The sequence below is a fragment of the Lycium barbarum genome, chromosome 11 (genome assembly GCF_019175385.1).
Source record: "Lycium barbarum isolate Lr01 chromosome 11, ASM1917538v2, whole genome shotgun sequence".
NCBI lineage: Eukaryota > Viridiplantae > Streptophyta > Magnoliopsida > Solanales > Solanaceae > Lycium > Lycium barbarum.
Window position 1 is genome coordinate 11,803,319 of NC_083347.1, and position 21,160 is coordinate 11,824,478.

The following is a 21,160-nucleotide window of genomic DNA, read 5'->3' on the forward strand; positions in this document are numbered from 1 at the left end:
TGTGCTATTTGTCATGTTATGCTAAGAAAGAAAGCTGAAGAATGGTTGTAGCTTTTTTCTTTCTTGTACTCAATACTTTGTGCTCATATTGCTCATCTTCCTTCCCGAAATAGCTAGGGCTTTGTTGTCTTCTCCATAAAAACTAGAAAAGACTTTGTAACAATGTCTGACTATTTGCATGATTGCTTGCTGGCCGAAATCCTTAGTAGGTTGTCTGCTGAAAGCCTTTTACGATTCAGGTGTGTAACGAAGCAATGATACTCTCTCATTTCTTCTCCTGGTTTCATCTCTGGTCAATCCACTCTTTTGACACGAAAAAGTAGTTGGATAAAAATATCCTTAACAAAAATACGAAAAAACTCTAACAACGACTATTGGAGTTTGGAATTTCTGCAAGTACTGACTCGGACAGCACGAACTCGGCTCCATTTACTGATAAAGCTAGAGCACCATTATCAATTTTGAGCGGGCTACTGTACAATTCAGTCACTTCTGCCTCATACACCCTAGGTGCTGGTGGAGTGAAGAGATGAGTCCATGCTTAAAAATTCCACCATCTCCATTAATTCTTTCATGCCAGATTTCTCGCATAGGTTGAAATCAAAGATTTTTCCAAAAAGAACCTTTTGTTGTTGCAAGTTCTCTTTACCTTTTTTACTTTTGGAGGAACCCAGTTCCTCATTATTACCCACTTTTCTCTTCTTTTGGGAAGAGGATTGAATATCCTGATCCTCTCCTTCCTTCTCCCTTCGACTTTCATTACCCAATTTTTCACTCTGATTACCCTCAGACTTAATATTAAGAGAGTTTTCCATCTTACCCACCATTTTTTTCTTAGAATTTATTTTTATTAGAGGAGCTTCTTTTTCGTCCTCTTCTTCCTCATCATTATGCTTTTCAACGGCATGGCTTCTCTCTTTCTTTCCCACTGTTTTTCTTTTCTTACTCTTAGTTCGATTGCATTGCTCATTTTGACTGAAAACGACAGACAGTGATGCAAATTTCCTTTCCTCCTATGCTTACGGGTTTCAGAGGGACCATGTGTGAGAGATTTTGGGAAGGATTCATTTGTATTTTAGTCAGAGGAAGATAAGCAATTTGAGGTTGAAGAGTTCGAGTCCATTTTTTCTTTGCTTTGGAGAGGGTTGATGACATGAGGAAACACTTGGTACCGGGAGGGAGATGTAGAGAAGTTCAGACAAATTTGTGTAAGAGAGATGCTTAAAGGTAAAGGCTATCGGTCTGAGGATTTTAGTGAATGGAGAGAGAGAGACAAGAAGGATGATTTTTAAGATGGCATAGGCGACATTTTAGAAGAGGTGCAAGAAGAGGGAACGGGTCGGTTCAGGAGAGAGGTAATGATTTGTCGGAAACGTGATTTTGAAAGTTGTTTTGGTAAAAGGCGTATGACTTGATTGGCACATTCTGCAGTTCAAGCATATACATGAGCGCTGAAAGGATTACTAACCTGAGTCATAGAGACCATGTCCCTGGACAAATTCTTGAGTGTATCAGGCAAAAGCTTTGAAGTGTGAGCCATTGCTTGTGTTTATGCTCTCCTGATTCTATCATGTATATATACCCGGTTCTTTAATTTCGACATTCCTAGAATTCAGTTCTTCCTTTTTCTCACCAATGGCGCACACCCTTCTATGAAGGCTTCAAGGAGAGGGGAAAAAAATTGAATGAGGAGCTGTCACGATCAATCAACTAAATTAGTAGCATCCTTTCACTCTCCCCATCCTGTAGGTGATATCACTAATTGGTTTTGGGAACCCAGACAAGTTTAGGTCCTTTATAATTGTAAAAATGATGCATCAAGCTCCTTTTAGCCCACATTGATAGCACATTTCTTCTCCCTTTTTGAGATCCTTTCTTTTGAGGACCTTTTCCTTCCATTTGTTTCTGAGAACCTTTCTTCTGAGGACCAGCTCCTCCTATTTTAACTCCCTTTTTGATAAAATTATCGTTTCTCTGAAGAGCCTCAATCCGTGCTTTACATGCTCCTTGTAGTGTCCTGCTTTACCACAGTGAGTGCACAACCAATTTTCAGTTGTGGAGATATGCTTGTTGTGTGGATTGTAGGGCATTTTCTTTTTTTCAAAGCCAAGCCCTTCTTTGCCATCTCCTTTACTCTTGTACATGGAGGTAATCACATCAGAGGACCAGGTCCACTTGAGAGCTTTGTCAAGATTAAACTTGACACTTTTTAAATCTTTTTCTAGTAGCTCATTCTTCTCAATCACAGCAATGAGGCTTAGTTTTGCTATCATAACTCATTTCAAGCACTAGAAGAGTTTCACTTGCTTTACTTTTTCCCTTGAAAAACATTTTCATGCCTTCTCTCACTTGACTTTCCAACAAGATGTTTTGTTGGTTTGTCTCATAGATATATTTCTTCAATTCTCCAGAGGATATATGTAGGTCGCCCCTTTCTTACTCCATCTCATCAATTACTTGATTCAGCTAACCCTTCTCAGTAACCAGAACGTGATACGCATCAATAAACAGGCTTGATAGTGATATCAGTTTTCTGTAAGAGTAAGCTTTCAAGTTTTTCTTTATGTCAAGAAAGCTTCTCTCCTTATTCTCGTCATCATCATCATCCATGTCAGCTCAGCCATAAGCGCAAATATTGACTCATTTTCAGTTGCTTCATCCTCAATGACCATCACTGATGTGTCCCCTTGGTCATTTTCATCTTCAGATTTACTAGAGGAATCTCCCCATGTAGCATGCGCTTGCTTCACCAGCTCATCAACAACTTCTGTTCTTCTAAATCTCCAGTCAGAAACCTGGTTCCTTCTGGCAGTCCTGTCATAATTGTCCTGCTTGTTTTGAGGACAATCCTTCATGAAGTGACTAGGTTTCCCACATTTGTGACAGCAGTTGACTTTTCCTCTGAAGGTTCTACTGGAGCTTCCTATCTTGGAGAATCCACCATTCTTCTTGATTATCTCATGAAATCTTCGCGTAAGATAGGCCATTTTAGATTCATTGTCACTTGAATCTCCTCCGGCAGCTTTAAGAACAAGATTTATTTCTTTCTTTACTTCATTATTTTCTACCTTCTTCAAGGTCATCTTCATCTTATATGTCTTGAGATTTCCTATTAGTTCATCAACAATCAGCTTAGCGAGATCTTTGGCTTCATAGATGGCATTTACTTTGTTGTCCCAAGAATCAGGCAAAACTCCGAGTAGCTTTCTTACCAATTTGGTAGATGTGATGACCTCTCCTAGAGAGCTAAGTTCATTGATTATAGAGGTGAATCTAGTGTTCATGTCATGGATAGATTTGTCCTCTTTCATTTTCAACAGCTCGTACTCTTAAGTGAGCATGTCAATCTTGGAGTTTTTTACTTGAGTTGTTCCGTCATAGGAAGTTTGGAGAACTTCCAAGATCTCCTTAGCAGTTGTACATGATGAAATTTGATTGTACTTATCTGCTCCTATGCCACAGACAAGAATCTTCTTTGCTTTATAGTTCTTCTCCACAGCCTTCATGTCTGCCTCAGTATATTCTTTCCTTGTGTCACGACCAAATCAGAGGGCCATGACGGGCACCCAGAGTTAACCTACCAAGTACCTCTAAGCATACGATACATCTCATAATCATTTCTGGGTGGACCCCAAAGATAGTCATAGTTGTCATAACCTGTAAGGACACATACCGTAACATAATGGTGCATCTCTATATAATCATCAACAATTATGCTCGTCATCACCAGCCGACAAGGCTACCAATATATTATACAATAATATGATCCGATGAAGCTATAAAATGTCTAACTGTACATGTTGACACTGATAAGTTGGTATTTTACCAACTTATTTCTTCTTTAATCTTAGACTTTTGCTATGTTTTGATTGAAATAATAGTGCATTTAATGTCGTTTACTTCCATTTTATAGGTTTATGTGATTTAGAAGTGATCGGAAGAAACCAAGTGAAAATAAAGTCAAAAAGAGGCCAAATTGGACAAAAACTGCACAGTTTTGCAAAACTGTCAAAAGTGGACAGTTTTGCAAAAACGGGACAGATTTGCAAAAAACGGGCAGAACTGCAAATACGAAAATCTGGGGCATATTTTGTCATTTTTTGGACTTGGAAAAATTGGGGAACTACAAAAGGAAGACTAGGGGCCATATCTTGAACATTTTTGGCACAACACACAAGTTCTTGGAGGCTAGGGTTTCATCTACACCATTTGAGGAGAAGATTGGAAGCACTTTAATGAGATATTTCTTAATCTTTTCTTCAATTCCTTGTTTTGTATTGCATATCTAAGTGTGTAGTATTTATTTTCTTTACTTGAATCTTGTTTATAAAAATATTCTTGATTAAAGTTTGGTTTGAAACTCTTGTTATGCTTATGTATTGAATGATTTTTATTCCTAATGAAGTGGTTATTGTCTCTTTAATTAATCTCGTTCTTGAATGTTTCCAAAGGGATTAGCTAACCCTAGGACTCACCCATTTATTTTGATTGAGCTCAGAAGAGGAAATCTAGGTTGGGAAAGATTAGTTAACAAGGATTTGGGTCATTAAACCCATCTAATAACTTGAGCTCGGAAGAGGATAGTTACTTGAGGTTAAATTGATTGTGCCTAATATCACACTCTAAGGCTTGGAAAAGCTTAGAGTGAAATTCATTGATTTGGTTGGAAGACTTTCAATGAGATTTTAGAAATCATTATCTATTAACATAAACCCACTCTTAGTTGTAAAATCATGAAATGCATTGGATCGTTACTTGAGTGTAATTTTCTTTGTATCCAAACTTGTGGCCATTGATCATTTTACTTGCTTTCTAGGTTAGTTTACATTTTTGCATTAGTTATAATTTTCTCCAAAAACCAAAATATTATCCATCGTTTGGCTTTAGCTTAGTTGGTGAAAGTTCCTTACTTTCTTAATCGCCTAGCATATTGTTCCCTGTGGGATCGACCCCGACTCATAGTTGGGTAAAATATATTGCATACGACCGTGTACACTTTCTCTTTGAGGAGTGGATTTGGACGTTATCAAAAATGGCGCCGTTGCCGGGGAACAATTTGGCGTATTTGGGTTAGTTTGGGATTTAAGCTAACTTGCTTTGGTCCAAACTTTCTTTGCTTTATTTTATAAATAAAAAATAAAAATAAAAACTGACCAGTTTTTGCAAAACTGTAAAACTGTCCAGTTTTTGTTTCTGCAAAATTGTCCAGTTTTTGCCTCTGCAAAACTGTCCAGTTTTTGCAAAACTGTCCTGTTTTGCTTTTGCTAAAATAAATTTAAAAAAAAAATATATGCTAGGCAATTAAGAAAGTAAGGAACTTTCACCAAAGAGAAAGACATCCCGTGTCTCATGTGTCCATGTTGAGGAAGTGTGTAGGAGACCCGTCGTTGGTTGTTTCTGCTGATACTATAACAGTTAAGGATGATTTGACCTATGAGGAGATTTTCGTAGCCATTCTTGACCGTCAGGTTCGAAAGTTGAGAACTAAGGAAGTAGCCTTAGTGAAAGTCCTGTAGAGGAGTCAGAAAGTTGAGGAAGCTACATGGGAAGTCGAGGAGGATATGAAATCCAAGTACCCGCACTTGTTTCAGCCCGCGGAAGATATTAATAATGAAACACCAAGATTTTGAGGTATGTAAGCTTTCTTTTCATGCTTTCGGTCGCGTGTGGCCAATTTATAGTGCTATTGTGATGTAGCCCTGTGAAGCAATGATATTATGGGCTGTTGTGACAGGTTAGTAGTGCCATATTACAGGGGAAACTCTGGCAAAATTTTTGTAGAATCCCAAATGTTTAACATTCGAGGACGAATGTTCCAAAAGGGGGGGGAGAATGTTATACCTTGGAAATTTCCCCGTTAGCATACCGCTAATAGACCCACTAAGGGTATGATGTATACGACATGTTGACGAGTAAGAAGTAATATTTAATGATTCTAAATGAGATTTCAAAGACATTTGAGGAAGGAGACGAAAGTTGTTAAGGAAAGCAAGGTATATGTTGTGTGTCGGGCAAGAATTACGAGTATCGAATTAATGATAGCTTAATGACATTTTGGAGGAGAGCTATAATGTCCCTTATGTATTCATGCCTCACGTTTCACGTTCAAGTTCATGTATTCCCTATTCATGTCTCATGTTTGGGCACTGATATTTTCATGAAACTATGTCATGTTAGTTTCCATGCCCCATGTCATGTTATGTCTCATGTTCCACGCTCATGTCAGTTATCCAGTGCCCATGTTCATGTCTCAGTATTCACGTTTCCATGTAACCATGCCATGTTAGTTCAGTCTCCATGTTTCATGTCATGTTTCCTTCACGTTCATGTAGTCAAGCCATGTCTAGCCATATCCTTAACCAAGACCCATCATTCGAGGACGAATGATCCCAAGGGGGAGATATTGTAACACCTCGTGTATTTGGGCTAAGATTTGTCTCATAATATGAGGGTATAATGAACCCAATTTGAGTAGTGTATAAATGGTGTTTGAAACCCAATCAAGACATGAGAAGAGTCTTTGGGCAAAGCAAAGTTGAAAACCACTCTACGGGGTATGTTTGCAAGTGAGTTTATAGAAGGTCTTACTTCCAACGACCATAACCCCTTTATTAATTTGGAATTTGGGAAAACTTCCTTGATAAAAGTTGTATCCCTTTGAAATAGATTTCCAACGGTATATTATGGGTCTTGAACAGAGCTGTGTACAAGAAGTTATGCCTATTTTACCGAACGCTGTTTAGAACCGACACCCGTCGCTTGTGCAGGCGCGTGCGGGCGCGTGCGATGGCCCCGCGCCGCACGCCGATCGCACAAAAACCCCTATTCTCAATAATGATCTGAGTATGGTCGTGCGCTGCATGTGCGTCGCGCGACCATCGCATAACAGGGTCAGTTTCGGGTTTACGCGTTTTAAGCTATATTTAGGACTTGGGGTTTATTTCCCCAGCCTCCCCATTCACGAAAAATCTCTCTAAACCCATAGAGAAAAAGTACCCAACCTCAAGAACCTTCCAAGGTAAGTTTTTATCATGATTCTAGGTTGAATCCAAGTCCCCAAAACCCTTCAAATCCATAGAGTTATGTTTGGAACATATTTGTTGGATGTGGAAACCCTAGAACCCGAATTCAAGAGGATTGGACTTCAAAAAGGTAATGTTTCTACTCTCTAATCATTTATAGTTGTGAATTGATGAGTTCTTGGAAGAATAGTAAATGGTTTTGATAAAGAGGATTATATGAACTATGTAGAGTTTTGGATTGTTGACTTGGGATTGTTGTATTCATGTGGGTGATGAAGAATGATGTTAATTACACCTAATTGAGATTGTAGAATCAACTAGAAGTAATAGAGTGGGGATTGGGTGAAGAAAACACCATTAATGAAGGTTGTGGAGCTTCATGCCCACCAAGTGTTTGATAAAATGCTTAGATGAACAAAGCATGGATATTGTTGCTAATATAGAGTCCCTATGACCTGTATTGCTATAGATTAAAGTTGAAGGGACTGAAGGACATTGCGATACGCTCAAAAGCAGGAAGTTAAGGTATGTAGAACTTCCATCCACATGTGGGAATCTCTACGTTCTTCCCCATGCTCCGTTTCTTGATATTCATGAAGTTCAAATCCTAGGGCATTAAACCCAACATATTGGTAGCCCGTATTTATGTACAGGAATTTTGTATCTATATTCGTTGTTGTATTCCTAATCTTCTATTACGGTTATTAGGAATCCCAGCTAAATCCATGAATCATGAATTCTTCCTCATGTGTTCTCATTATGTTATATGAAACTTTATGATTCTATCTAGCAAGTTACAAGCATGTTTTCAAGTCAATTATATATATGATTACGAACTATTGTGATTACTCATGAATCAAGAATATGTTTGCAAGACTATGACAAGTTATCTTATGAAACTATATTTCAAGTTATTTCATGAAACCATGTTTACAAGTTATTTCATGAAACCATGTTTACAAGTTATTTCATGAAACCATGTTTACAAGTTATTTTCGTGAAGTCATGATTATAAGACAAGTACAAGTTAATTCACGAAAATCATGGGCTTCTTAGCCAACTATATCATGTTCATGTTTTTGGGAGTTGGACGAATTACCGAGAAGGCTCAGATAGCCTGAAACTATGTAGCCACCATAGGACAAGGATCGCTCCGCCCAATTAGGACGATACCTTAATTTTACACTGAATGGATCCATCATGCACGTTACCACCTTATACCCTGGCAATGTATAGGGGCTCTGCTGGTCCGGCGAGGTACCAGACTCCGCGTATCCACGTGGTGATATCATGTTGTCGGTTTATGAAATGCTCTCCCTACTTATCATGTTTTTACTTATGTTATATATATACATATGAACTCATGCTCATGTTCATGTCCAGGTTTTCAGTTTCATTTCTTATCATGTTATTCCATGTCCTATGTTATTTATTTCGGTTGCTTTACATACCAGTACATTCAATGTGCTGACGTCCCCTTTTACTGCCCGGGGGCCTGCATTTCACGAAGCAGGTACTGATATACAGGACGACACATCTGCTCAGTAGGACAGCATTCGTATCAGCTTATTGGTGAGCCCCATCTCATTCGGGGTTTAGTTAACTTTTGTTTATGATTAGTTATGCATCTAAGGTATGCTGGGGGCCTTGTCCTAGTAAGTATGTTTCCAGTCAGACTCATGATAGAGGTTTCATAGACTAGACAAGTCAGTTATGTCATGTCATACATTCGGAGTCGTATAGCCATTTTGGCTCTTCATGTTATTTCCGCACTCATGTTTAAACAAGTATTTTTATTAAGTATTATGACTTACTATGTTTTATAAAGGCTCATCATGCATTCACATTATATTCCGCTTATGTTATGTATCATGATGATTCAGCAAGCCATGTGGTTCGCTCGGTCACATGCAGTCAGGCACCGAGTGTCGTGTTATATCCAGGCCATGGTTCGGGGCGTGACAACCTAAACTACCCGACCAGCCCACATTATTCCCCATTTCCCTTCTCTGCAAATTAGCCTTATATGCAAACCTTCCCAGCGACTTTAGGCACTGATTAATGGCGTTAGAATTAACTCACCTTGTGACTTATGTGCCTTAGATGGCTAATGTAGTTTGATCTTTTCAAAGTTCCTGCTTACTACCTGCCTTTGGCCACTCATTCTATACTTGGAATTGACTCCTGCATTCCCTTTCATGCTCCTCATGAAGTTACAACTATGGCTGCAATGTTATTATTGATGTCAACTCCTTGATAAGTCTACTGCTGTGCTTTCCTACTGGGAAATGTTCCCGTTGTGTCTTTACTGTATGGGAACCTTCCACTTATCCCTGCGTTGATGATTTTGAGTTGGTTGTCAACCTGATTTGCCTTTGCCCATTTTTCTTTACCCTTAAGGTTGCCTTCTTTCCTTAGATTTCTACCGATTTGAATGGCAGTTTAGTTCAGTGGTTTCGGGTTCAGTTTACACTCAGTATTAGTGATAGTTTGCCTAATTTTTACACTCTTTAGTCTAGACATTGGTTTGTGTGTCCCATGTTTTTTCTCTTTTACCCTTTTTTTTAGCTTATAACAAATATGAAAAAAATGTAACAGTGCATATCTTTACTTTGTCTATTGTTTGCACACATCTTTCTTTGTCTATCTTTACAGTTCAATTGTTTGCGTACACATTCCTTGTCTATTTTTACCTATTTATCATTCGATCGTATCCCATAAGTTTTGCATTTTCCACATCCGTTATAGTTGGTCGTATTCGATATTGGCATTTATTTGTTTCTTCAGATTGATTACGTTATAGTAAAATGTAATGTTTTGAATTCGTTTGGCATAAGTACTTTAACTTTCTTCTTTATCCTCTATAATTGCCTTGATCGGGTTTTCTTTCTAATCCTATTTTTTCTTTTCTTTCGTATGTACAACCGGAGCCGAAGAGTTTCACTTCGAAACTCAACGATACTGCTTACGGAGTTCACACCCCTCCATCACCTATACTCTTATTTCGCTTGACTGAAATTGGCAGAATACCGCTGCCCTTCACGAAGGCCAAAATGGCTTCATTTTTTTTATCATTCTATGTTCCTTTGATTTGCCCATTAGTGTGTTTAAAACTCCTTATATGACTAACCTCTTTATTTCCATTTTTATGTCATTGATTGATTAACGTGAGGCACTATATAGTTATAACCAAATTTTACTTAAGGTCCACTATAGTTAATAATAGACCGTAGACGTTTATTTAGAATAGAACATTTAGAATATAAAGGGAATTGAGCAAGCCATTAGCTATCTTCATCCACCCCAATTCGGAATCTGATCAAAACGTTTCCATTGAAGTAACTTAGGTAGCAAATCAGTCTTTTATCTAATGAACGAATCTAGTCCTTCTATGAATACCAATTGCCTTCGGGTCATGAATCCGATGTTATATTTGTTTTAATGGAAAAGAAGATTCTGAGTTTATATCGACTTTCAGTACTATCTGGTCTTATAAACAAAAATGGATTTTCACAATATATACATGTTTATTTTATACCTAACATTTAGCCTAATTGATTAACATAAGTCCGGTCAGTTAACCATAATTAATGGATCTTAAAGGGTGCCTAATACCTTCCCTTTAAGTTAGTTGAACCCTTACCTAGATTTTGGTTTCGTAGATTTAAAATAGAGTTAACTTTAGATAATTACTCTAAACTAATCTAAGGTGCCCTAATTCACCATAAATAATTAGGTGGCGACTCCCTAACTTTAATTAACCCCGGAATTATCGGGATGTTGTAAACTATTTGACTCCGGTTAAAATAGGGTATAACAATACACACACATCTATGATTCTCTACATAGAATACAAATTATCATAAGGGCCAATACCAAATAAACTACAGCTCCGAAGCAAGTGGAGTGCTCCTGAGAATCTGCTGATAAAACACCTACGGGTCTGATCCCTCTCCCTGCCTACCTGCGGGCATGAGCGCAGCGTCCACAAGAAGGGACGTTAGTACGAATAATGTACTGAGTATGTAAGGCATGAAAATAACATAAGAAGAAACGTGTAACATAACACGAGACCAAGATAACCTGTCATCTGGGACCATACAATATGTAATGCTTGAATCTTAGAGATCATATGTAAGTAATATATATATATATATATATATATATATATATATATATATATATATATATATATATATATATATAAGTGTTAGTGTTGCGGAACGTGCAACCCGATCCACAAATGTTAGTGTTGTGGAACGTACAGCCCAATCCATAAGTGCAGTGCTGCGGAACGTGCAACCTGATCCATATATATTAGTGTCGAGGAACGTACGGCCCGATCCATAAGTATAATATGTTAGTGCCGAGGAACGTACGGCCCGATCCATAAATATAATATGTTAGTGCCGAGAAACGTACGACCCGATCCATAAATATAATATGTTAGTGCCGAGGAACGTACGGCCCAATTCATAAATATAATATGTTCATATAAATAATGTAAATAGTATGCATGAAAGCTCACATGAAAGCTACAACTTTATCGGAGTGACGTAAGGTCGGTAACCTCCGGTTTATATTATGGAACAATCATTATCGCTATATCTCACCTTGAAGGAACAATTCAGAAGGTGAGATCAACAATAATAATGAAATCAAGGAATTCATGAAATTACTCAATAATCTCATAGTAGTATCAAAATCATAAGCTTTGGAATTTCTAGAATTAAAATCATCATCTTCATGTTCATCATAGAAAACATCTCATCTTTACTATCATAAGAAGCTTTTAAGAATCATGAACTTCTAAACTTTGGAAGTAAGAAGGTTATAGAAACATATATGGAATCATAACATAGAAATCATGCCTTTTGAACAAAATCATAAGATGAGATCAACATCAACAAATATACTCAAAAATCTTGAAACCAGCTCAGTAATCTCATAATGACATTAAAACCATAACTTTGGAATTTCCAGAAATGGGATCATCATAATCCTCATCATGGTCCTTATAGAAAACATTCGTCTTTAGCATCATAAGGATTTTGAGAATCATAAACTACTAGTATTTTCGGAAATAAGGTATTATGGAAGTCGTGTATGCGTTCATAGGAAAAGAATCATGCCTTTAAAAGAAAGAGGAATAGCCTTAACATACCTCTTGGTCTCCTTAACTACTCAACGTTTATCCTTCCAAGCTCATAAATCTATATGTAAACCATTTATACTATTGTTAGGATCATTGTCACATGCTTATCTTAAGCCTTCAATTTAAATCCATTTAGAATCTGCCGAAATTCGGGCAGCATCTCCCCTGTTTATATGCCTAGCCCGAAATCACAATCCAATAACCAACAACAACAATACCAACATCACAACAATATTATCAACACCAATAGGCTCCATAAAACATCCCACACGATGTTTTCCAAGTTTCTCAACTAACCAACTTGTTATACGACTATTTAATAACTTTATCTCCGTAAATAAACTGAAATTAATATTAATAAGGAGAGATTCATACCTTATTCTTGCTAGAGCAGCAATATCTTCAATATTTACTTTGAATCCAAGCCAATTCCAACGCAAGACAAAACTATAATCGCGACTACACGTTACTCGGACCTCGATTAATACTCCGTCACTTGAAATTACTCAAAATCCTCACTTTTATGTTGTATGTATGCTCCCTTATGTTGCTGAATTTTTTGGGAAATTATTTTGGAGGAAAATGGGGGTTTTAACCCTTATATAGTGGGTTGAAGTCGGTGGACTGTAGCACTGTAGCAGCGCGCGACACTGTGCGTCCGCGCAGTGCAGTCCCCTGCTCTGCCCGCCTAATTTGTAACGTCCATAATTCTCTACTCCGATGTCGTATCAATGATCGGTTTGTTGCATTGGAAACTAGACTTCATGAACTTCAATTTAGGCTTTTACTTTGCTTCAAAACTCCTCATATACTAAAAGATATTCTTCCTCCAAGTTGGGCTAAAATTGCCCCTCATTTTTTCTTCAAAGTTCCAACAAATTTAATTTCCTTGATTCACTTGCCCTTCAATCCTTCCATAGCCTATTATATGAACTTAAACCCTCATAACCATAAAATTGGTGCATATAATCTCATATATTCTTGAAGGTAACTCCAGTGTCCATACTTAAAACAATCAGCATGTTACATCCCGTATTTTTGAACGTCGGATTAATTGTAAGTTAAGGTGGGGCCCACACATCAAGATTTTTTTTTGGGACATGTGACAAATTATATGAATCACATATGTGAAGTTAAACACAACTCATTAAGTACCCTTGGTCCAAATCAAAGTGGAAGCCCTCCAAACGAATATTTTTAAGAAAACGTTTTCGGATGACCTGACTTGGAGGGGCAAAAACGGTATTATAAGTTTGGAATTTGGAAATATACCAAGAAATAGAAGTTGTAGATAATTGAATTAGCTTTCCATCCATAGGTCGTGGGTTCCAAGGTGACGTCGGTACAAGGAGATATGAACGTCTTAAGGTCGAAAGGTCAGTGGGCTAGGCCCAACTCGGGATCAACCGAATTGGCCCAAAAAAATGAAAAGAAAAATTCAGGCCCAAGTGAGGAGGTGGCCGGCCATGGTCCTTAATAAAGGACCCAAGCCCATTTAAATTAGTCATGTGATTAATAATAAAAAGGGGCTAAGTCTTCATTTTCAACCAAGAACATTCATGAAGCAAAGAAGAGAAAAACAAACACAAAGAAGAGCAAAAATAAGGCCATTTCGGGTTTGGCCATAGAAAAATCACCCCTCAAAATCTTGCCTCTAAAATTATTTTCTTGTTGAATTCCTACTAAATTAAGTGTCCTCTACAACTTGGTGTAGTTGTTTTGGTAGAAGGAGCACTTATTTCTTCAAGTTGACAACTTGTTCAAGTGAAGAAGTTTGTAGAAAAAGGTAAGAATCAATTCCTTTTTCTTATGTTATGAAGGTTTGTTTATGTTGTGGTATGTGGAAATGAGTAGAAATTATGGAAATATGGAAATATGGAAGTTTGCAAAGTGGGTATGTATATATGTATGTAGCCGTGTGTGTATATTGTTGTATATATGATATGAGTTGAATTTTATGTTGTATTCTAGTTGTGGTTATGGTGAAAATTATATTGGAAATGAAAGTTGAATGAATTTTGGTTGAAGTTGGAATGTAGAAGATTATGTCACCTTAGAATAATTTTGAGATATTATGGAAATGAAGTTGTTAAGATGTAAATTATGATTATGGTTGATGAAATTGGAAGGTGGAAATATGTTATGAATATGTAGGTTGAAGATTTGAAGTTTTGGGTGAATTATGTTTTGGTGGAAAGTTTGTATATTTTGTATATCTTGTGAATATTTCGTAGGAATGATATGAAATATTTCCAAATTATATTGTGATGATCTAGATTAATGATGAATGTGAAACCATTGAGATTAGTTTGGAAATTGAAGTTGAAATGAAGGTTATGACATTATGTTGGAAAGATAGCTAGTTAAGTTATATTGTGTTTATGGTGACTATTGTTGTTGTTGATGTTGTTGTTGGGTTGTTGTTGATTGTTTTGGCCGAGTAAAATTCTCGGGGATGCTATATGTATAGGGGAGATGCTGCCCAAATTTCTGTAGGCAATTATGAATAAAGATTGAATACTTAAAGATTGGAAATTGAGAATTGGTAAATGTGACCAATTACAGATTTTGGGCGAAACGGGAATTGAATTTGGAAAGGTGTAAAGAGCATACAAGGTATGTAAAGCTATCCCGATTCTTCTTTTGGCATGCCCTAGGTGTACTAGGATCGGATTTGAGCCTCGAAAAGTGTTCTGCTCATCGGAATCCGCATTTGAAAATACCCCTTTTTCATTCAATGGAATTGAACCCTATAAGTATGCTTTATTGAAAGAATTGTGCAAACTTCCGCAAATTGTTTAGAAAATTATGGAATGCCCCTAGAACCTCCGTAGGTGACTTTATAAGCTTTAAATATGTAATTTGAGCCCACCGCTTCGTTTGTCCCGAGGTGGGTCCACTATTTCCGATTTTACCCTTTTAGTGGTTATGACTTGTCTTCGAGCGTTTTTTTTAAGAAATGTTTTAACTACTCTTGTAACTACTAAATAAAACTTATTTTAAATATTCTATTAAGTCTTGTAAACTGTTTTGGAACTTGGAAACGAACTTAGAAAGATTATGCTTCCGTAATCCATTATGACATTCGAAATTCACTTATTATGATTCCGTCCGATTTTATTGATTTGATTCGTCATTTGATATGCCTCATTGAGTCTCTGGAAATATATAAGGTATTTTATTGCATTTAGTTTCTCACTACTCCATTCGTGGATGCCTCAACGTTTCCCACACTGAGCCCGGGCCAGGATATGTTCTCAAGCGTCTTCCACTGTATTGTTCGCCGTGCCTCGATGTGAGGGGGTAGGTATACATGTACATGGGTTGTGGAGTATGCTGTGCCATGTACACTATTCTGATATGATATGATATGATCTGATATGGCCATCTGATATGATATGCTATGTTACGAGGTTATTCCCCTTTTCTGATCCTTATGTGTTGTGGCACCAGTGTCGGGGGGTGACCACGTTCTGTCTGCCGAGTCCCCTGGAAGGGGCCGGATATGATATGGCATATGTTTCTGTACACACTCTTCATGTTTTGAAAATATGCATTTGATACTCTGGACATCTCACTCACATTTCTGTACGTTCTGTTCCGGTTATGATTTTGTTCCGTAATGGGACCAGGTATGACATACGTTTCGTGTAACTACTATTTATGCTTTATGATCAGCATTTTGCTAATTTGGATATTCCGTTCATTTTCTGTATCTCCTGTTCCGATTATGACTTTTTTTACTACGTTCCATGCTTTACATACTCAGTACATATTTCGTACTAACCCCCTTTCTTCGGGGGCTTCGTTTTCATGCCGTGCAGGTACAGACTACAGATTTGCTGACCCACCTGCCTAGGACACCTATTCTGCTATTCTGGAGCGCTCTTTTGTCCAGAGTCTATACTCTGGTACAGTCTGCTGCTGTTGTATATATGTACGCTATTCAGGGGTACGACGGGGCCCTGTCCCGTCTTATGATTCTGTTATGTTCTGTAGAGGTCTGTAGACATACATGTGGGTTCTGTATATGTTTTGGGTTGCTATGATTTGTGATAGCCTTATCGGCTTCCATGTGCTATAAATGTTCCTTTGTGACACTAGTAACGTCGACTGACTTTTATATTTATATAATCTGCTAGTCTGCTGGTTTGGGTTATTGGGTACGTTTGGGTGTCCAGCACGAACACTAGTCACGGCCTACGGGGTTGGGTCGTGACACAGCACTTATGAATCCCAACGTACAAAACTACGATGTGTAACACCTTATTTTTGGAGTGGTTGCCAAGCCAGCTTCATCTTTGTTTACAGGGACACGAGAACTATCACAAATGATGCCCACAGATTTGAGTCTTCAGCCATAATAAAGTTATGCATCCTAGCCTTCCACTACCCATAATATTTTTCATTGAATTTGGGTGCTCTGGTGGATGATTGACCTTCTTCCAAGTTTGGTGGGGCTTGCATTTCACAGATTCTTTCTAGGTGTTAATTTTTTAGAAAGCACCTGCTCTGATACAACTTGTTAGTAGCAGTGCGTCCACCGAACAGTATATGGAGAGACCTGGATGTCTACCAGTTCACTGAGACAGTGCAGTAGGTAAATAACACAAGATTTTTCTGTGGAAAACTCCTTGCTCAAGGGATTAAAAACCACGACCTACCATGTAGGATTTCACTTCACTACATTGAGTAACTTCATATTACAACCTCTTGCAATTTAGGAATTTAACTCACATAAATCCCTCACCCTTACAATACACATATTATAAGCTACAACTCTTGACTACCCTTAGCCAAACACACAACCACATTTGACTAACTCTAGCTAAACCAACTAATACACTTGACTAACTCTAGCCAAGGGTACCACTCAATAGATTGAATAGGTAAACTGCCTAAGAACTACTGAGAATTTAAGCTACCTACAATAACTTCTTGAAAGAAGAGTAAGTTTACAATTTAAAAAACAAATGAACAAAGACTCACAACAACCTAAAGAACATAAACATAATTTGGTGTCTGGATCAGGTTCTTCAGCTTGTAAGTGGCTTTATTCTTGAGAGCACTTGAGAACTTGTGGCGGCAAGGATTTGCACTGGATGGTTTAAGTTTTCAATTGATGCAAAAATATGTTGGAACAAGTCGTATATGTTACACCTCTCATTTTCATACGTTGAGTTTCGCCGAATGCAAATTGTCCTAGCCTTGGGAAGTAGGACAATTTTTTCGAGGCCATGGGGATAGATATGTCCATCTTGAGTATATAATGGAGTAAAATCATGTTTAGTAAGCCTCGGGAAGGTTTAAGACTCGTTGGATCATCGGAGTTAAGTTTTGGTGGAAGTTTGCTAAAAATTCACATTCTGGCGCACTTTGTGGCACAACATGCGAGCAGCAAAGAGCGCTTTGCGGCCACGCAGTTGCGCAGCAAAGTGTGCCAGTGAAATTTTGTGATTCTGCAAGGTCTGCGACACAACATGCGTTTATCAAAGCACGCTTTGCGTCTAGCAAAGCTTGTCGTATGTTTTGTCGGTCCAGAATTTTCTGGACCACTATATATAGATCAAGCTCGAGCCAAAAATCATATTTTCACCATTTTTGGTCATATAAACCTCTAGAACACTCTCCATTATTCATCCACAAGAAACCAAGGGAAATCCATGATCAACTACACCAAAACCACGAAATCAAGTGTATGAAACGTAATAAAAGTTCATCTACACCAAGAAATCTCAAAGGAAGTAGACTAGGGCTTTTGTGCAAGAAGAGAAATTCCCACTCAAGGTTTATTCATCCGTCATCTAAGGTGAGTTTTATGATCATTCTTGGTTGTTTAAGGTGTTGAAAGTTAAAAACACATGGATTGTAAAAAAATATAAGAAATGGGTCATGAATGTGTGTATAGTGACATTGTTGGGTAAAGGTTTGGATTGAATTATGAATATTGGTATGTTGTGGTTGTAAGTATGTTGTGAATGACATTTAGACCATGAAATAAGTATTATATATGAGAAAAGGCGATAGTGAACTATAACCACAGTTACGGAGAAATTGAAGAAGAGTTGTGAAATGCGGATAATGTAGATGAATGATGATTGTTTTCTATTATACTGTGAATGTTGTTATGAACGTTTGAGAGTTGATATAGAATATGGGGAAAGTAGTATAAACAAGGGAAATGCTGCCCAATTTTCTTTAGCTTTAGTAAGCACGTTTAAGTAATCGATTGGCTAATGTTCATACGACTTCTCTTGAAGGTAGAAACGTGAGCATCAAAGGAGAATAAGCAAGCGATAGATTAGTTAAACGAAAAAGGTATGTAAGGCTATTCCCTTTCCTTCAAAGGCATGACTCTTGTTTCATAATTTCTTCCCTATACTTCCATGACCTTCTTACATCCCTAAAGATGAAGTTTGAAGAACTTTGAGAACTTCTTACGAGTTACGTTCCATAACGATAAATACGACAATGATGACTTCATGATGCAGATATTTCTATGCTTATGATTTCATTGATACTATTTTTCCTTGTTGCCTCACCTCAAAATATTAGTTCTTTCAAGGTGAGACTTATGGTGAGGACGACGCCATAATGTAATCGGAGGTTCACGACCTTACGTCACTCCGATAAGGTGCACTTTGTTTGGGGTCTCATGCATGCTACGTATATTATATGTGTATACGATATCTATATGTATATAGGGGACATGGGGAAAGGTGAGGCGCTATAGACGCATAGCCACCTGATCAGCTGGTATCTTTTGATATCATCCCGGACGCGGGATATATGGGTAATGGATCGGGCCGTTCGTTCCGCGGAAAATTATTGATATATGATGATATATGGATCGGGCTGCACGTTCCGCAGTAATACATGATATGGTAACATTTTTACGAGCTTGCATGCATGACTCCGCCTTAAGGGGCAAGCAGTCACCGGTTATTTTCTCATCTTTATTTTATCTTCCTGTTCCCTTGTTATGTTATGATGCATGCCTTACATACTCAGTACATTGCTCGTATTGACGTCCCTTTTCTTCTTGGACGTTGTGTTCATGCCCACAGGTAGACAAGGAGACGAACCAGCTTCCTAGGAGCCACACCAGCTTGCACAGGAGCACTTCCATATTCCGGAGGTGCAGTTCTAATATATTCTTTTGTGTACATACTTTGATATGGCGGGGTCCTGTCCCGTCCTCATGACTTCAGTGTCTTAGCTAGAGGCTCGTAGATACTCATGTGTGGGTAGTGGATGTTTTGTAACCCTCATTATACATTTTGTATATTATTCTTTTGCCGCCGTGAGGGCTTATGTGTGTATATATATATATATGTGTGTGTGTGTGTGTGTGTGTGTGTGTGTGTGTGCGCGCGCGCGCGCGCGCGCGTGCGCGTACATGTTTTATGAAGTTTATATGCGTACAGTTTAAGACGATAGGAGTATGATGCGTGGTGCTCGGTAGTCAGCTCCGGGTGCCCGTCATGGCCCACTAGGCGGGTCGTGACAGTATATATAGTGGGGAACATGTGGGTGAGATAGAGACCACTCATTCCGTGTTTGACATAAAGCATGGGCCGCAGCACTGCTGCACAATTGTGCAGTTGGCCGTGCAGCTTTACAGTTGTTGCTGCTGATTGTACGACGTACAGAGAGAGCAGATCGTGAACCAGGTCTCTCTCTATATTTGTCCAGTAGTTTGACAATCATCAAAACGTGGAATGCAATGCATTTTGTCTTATCAAGCTTGTTAATAATTTTAAGGGCATCCTGAAGAGCAACATTCAAAATTGTAGGTGTATGCAAATCATCAGCAAGTTTTATGTCCAACTCTTTACGCAATTTTTGGGCTTCAGGGCTAACATGAACGGCCACCCCATCTTTTACTACCACTTTTGATGACAACAAGGCTTCTTCACAATCATGTAAGGTCTGATAATGTAGAAAACAGATTCTGAAGCAATTTCTATCTCTAACACTGAGTAATTAACAGGAGAGAGGTAATGCGTACCCAACAAGAAGTACCTCAATGCAAGGAGGTGGTACAATCGAGTAACCTCATGTATAGTGAAGAAGTTGCCTAACGATTTCGACATCTTCTCACCATTATTGTTAATAAAACCGTTATGCATCCAGTAGCTAATATGACTCTCCGGGCCGCAAGCAGCGCAACTCTGGACGATCTCGTTTTCATGGTGAGGAAAAATTAAGTCCATTCCATCACCATGTATATCAAAAGAACGTGTTAGATAGTACTCACTCATTGAACTGCATTCAATATGCCAACCTGGTCTTCCAGGACCCCATGAACTGTCCCAACTTGGTTCACCCAGCTTTACAGCCTTCCACAAGGCAAAATCAGCATGATTTCGCTTCCTTGAATCAACCTCAACTCGAGCAGATAATCCACGATCATACTCGGGACAACTATCGATAGAGAAATAAACATCTCCATCAATTGTGTATCCATATCCATTAGTGATTATCTTATTAATCATGTCCTTAATCTGTTCCATATGCTCAGTAACCCATGGCTGATGAGTTGGAGTGAGACACTGGAGATCATCCATGTCTTTTAGAAACTCTTGGCTGAATCGAGTGCTCAGAGCAATTGGATCATCAATTTCTCTCGACTCTTCAGCCCGAGTAATTATCTTGTCATCTATATCAGTGAAGTTGCGCACATACACAACATCATATCCCAAGTACTTGAGATACCTGTACAGAACGTCGAAGGTGACATAGGCACGGGCATGACCAAGGTGACTGAAAGTATAAGGTGTAATGCCACAAACATACATCTTAACCTTTCCCGGTTCCTTTGATTGGAACACTTTTTCTTCTTTGTTTTCGTATTGAATACTCGAAATTCTACCGTCCCCGCCATTGCCATCGTCCCTAAAGATCCAACTTTCTAGTTAGTAAAAAAGAAGAATCGCCAATTGTTATGTGCAATTCAAGTAACCAGTTAGAGGAATACAAA

The 21,160-nt window shown here is 38.2% G+C and overlaps 1 pseudogene; it reads right to left on the reverse strand.

The window, feature by feature from the left end:
• Positions 1 to 17,172: 17,172 nt before the first annotated feature.
• On the reverse strand, positions 17,173 to 21,064 carry LOC132619432 (cysteine--tRNA ligase, chloroplastic/mitochondrial-like; annotated as a pseudogene).
• Between the last annotated feature and the right edge of the window lie 96 nt (positions 21,065 to 21,160).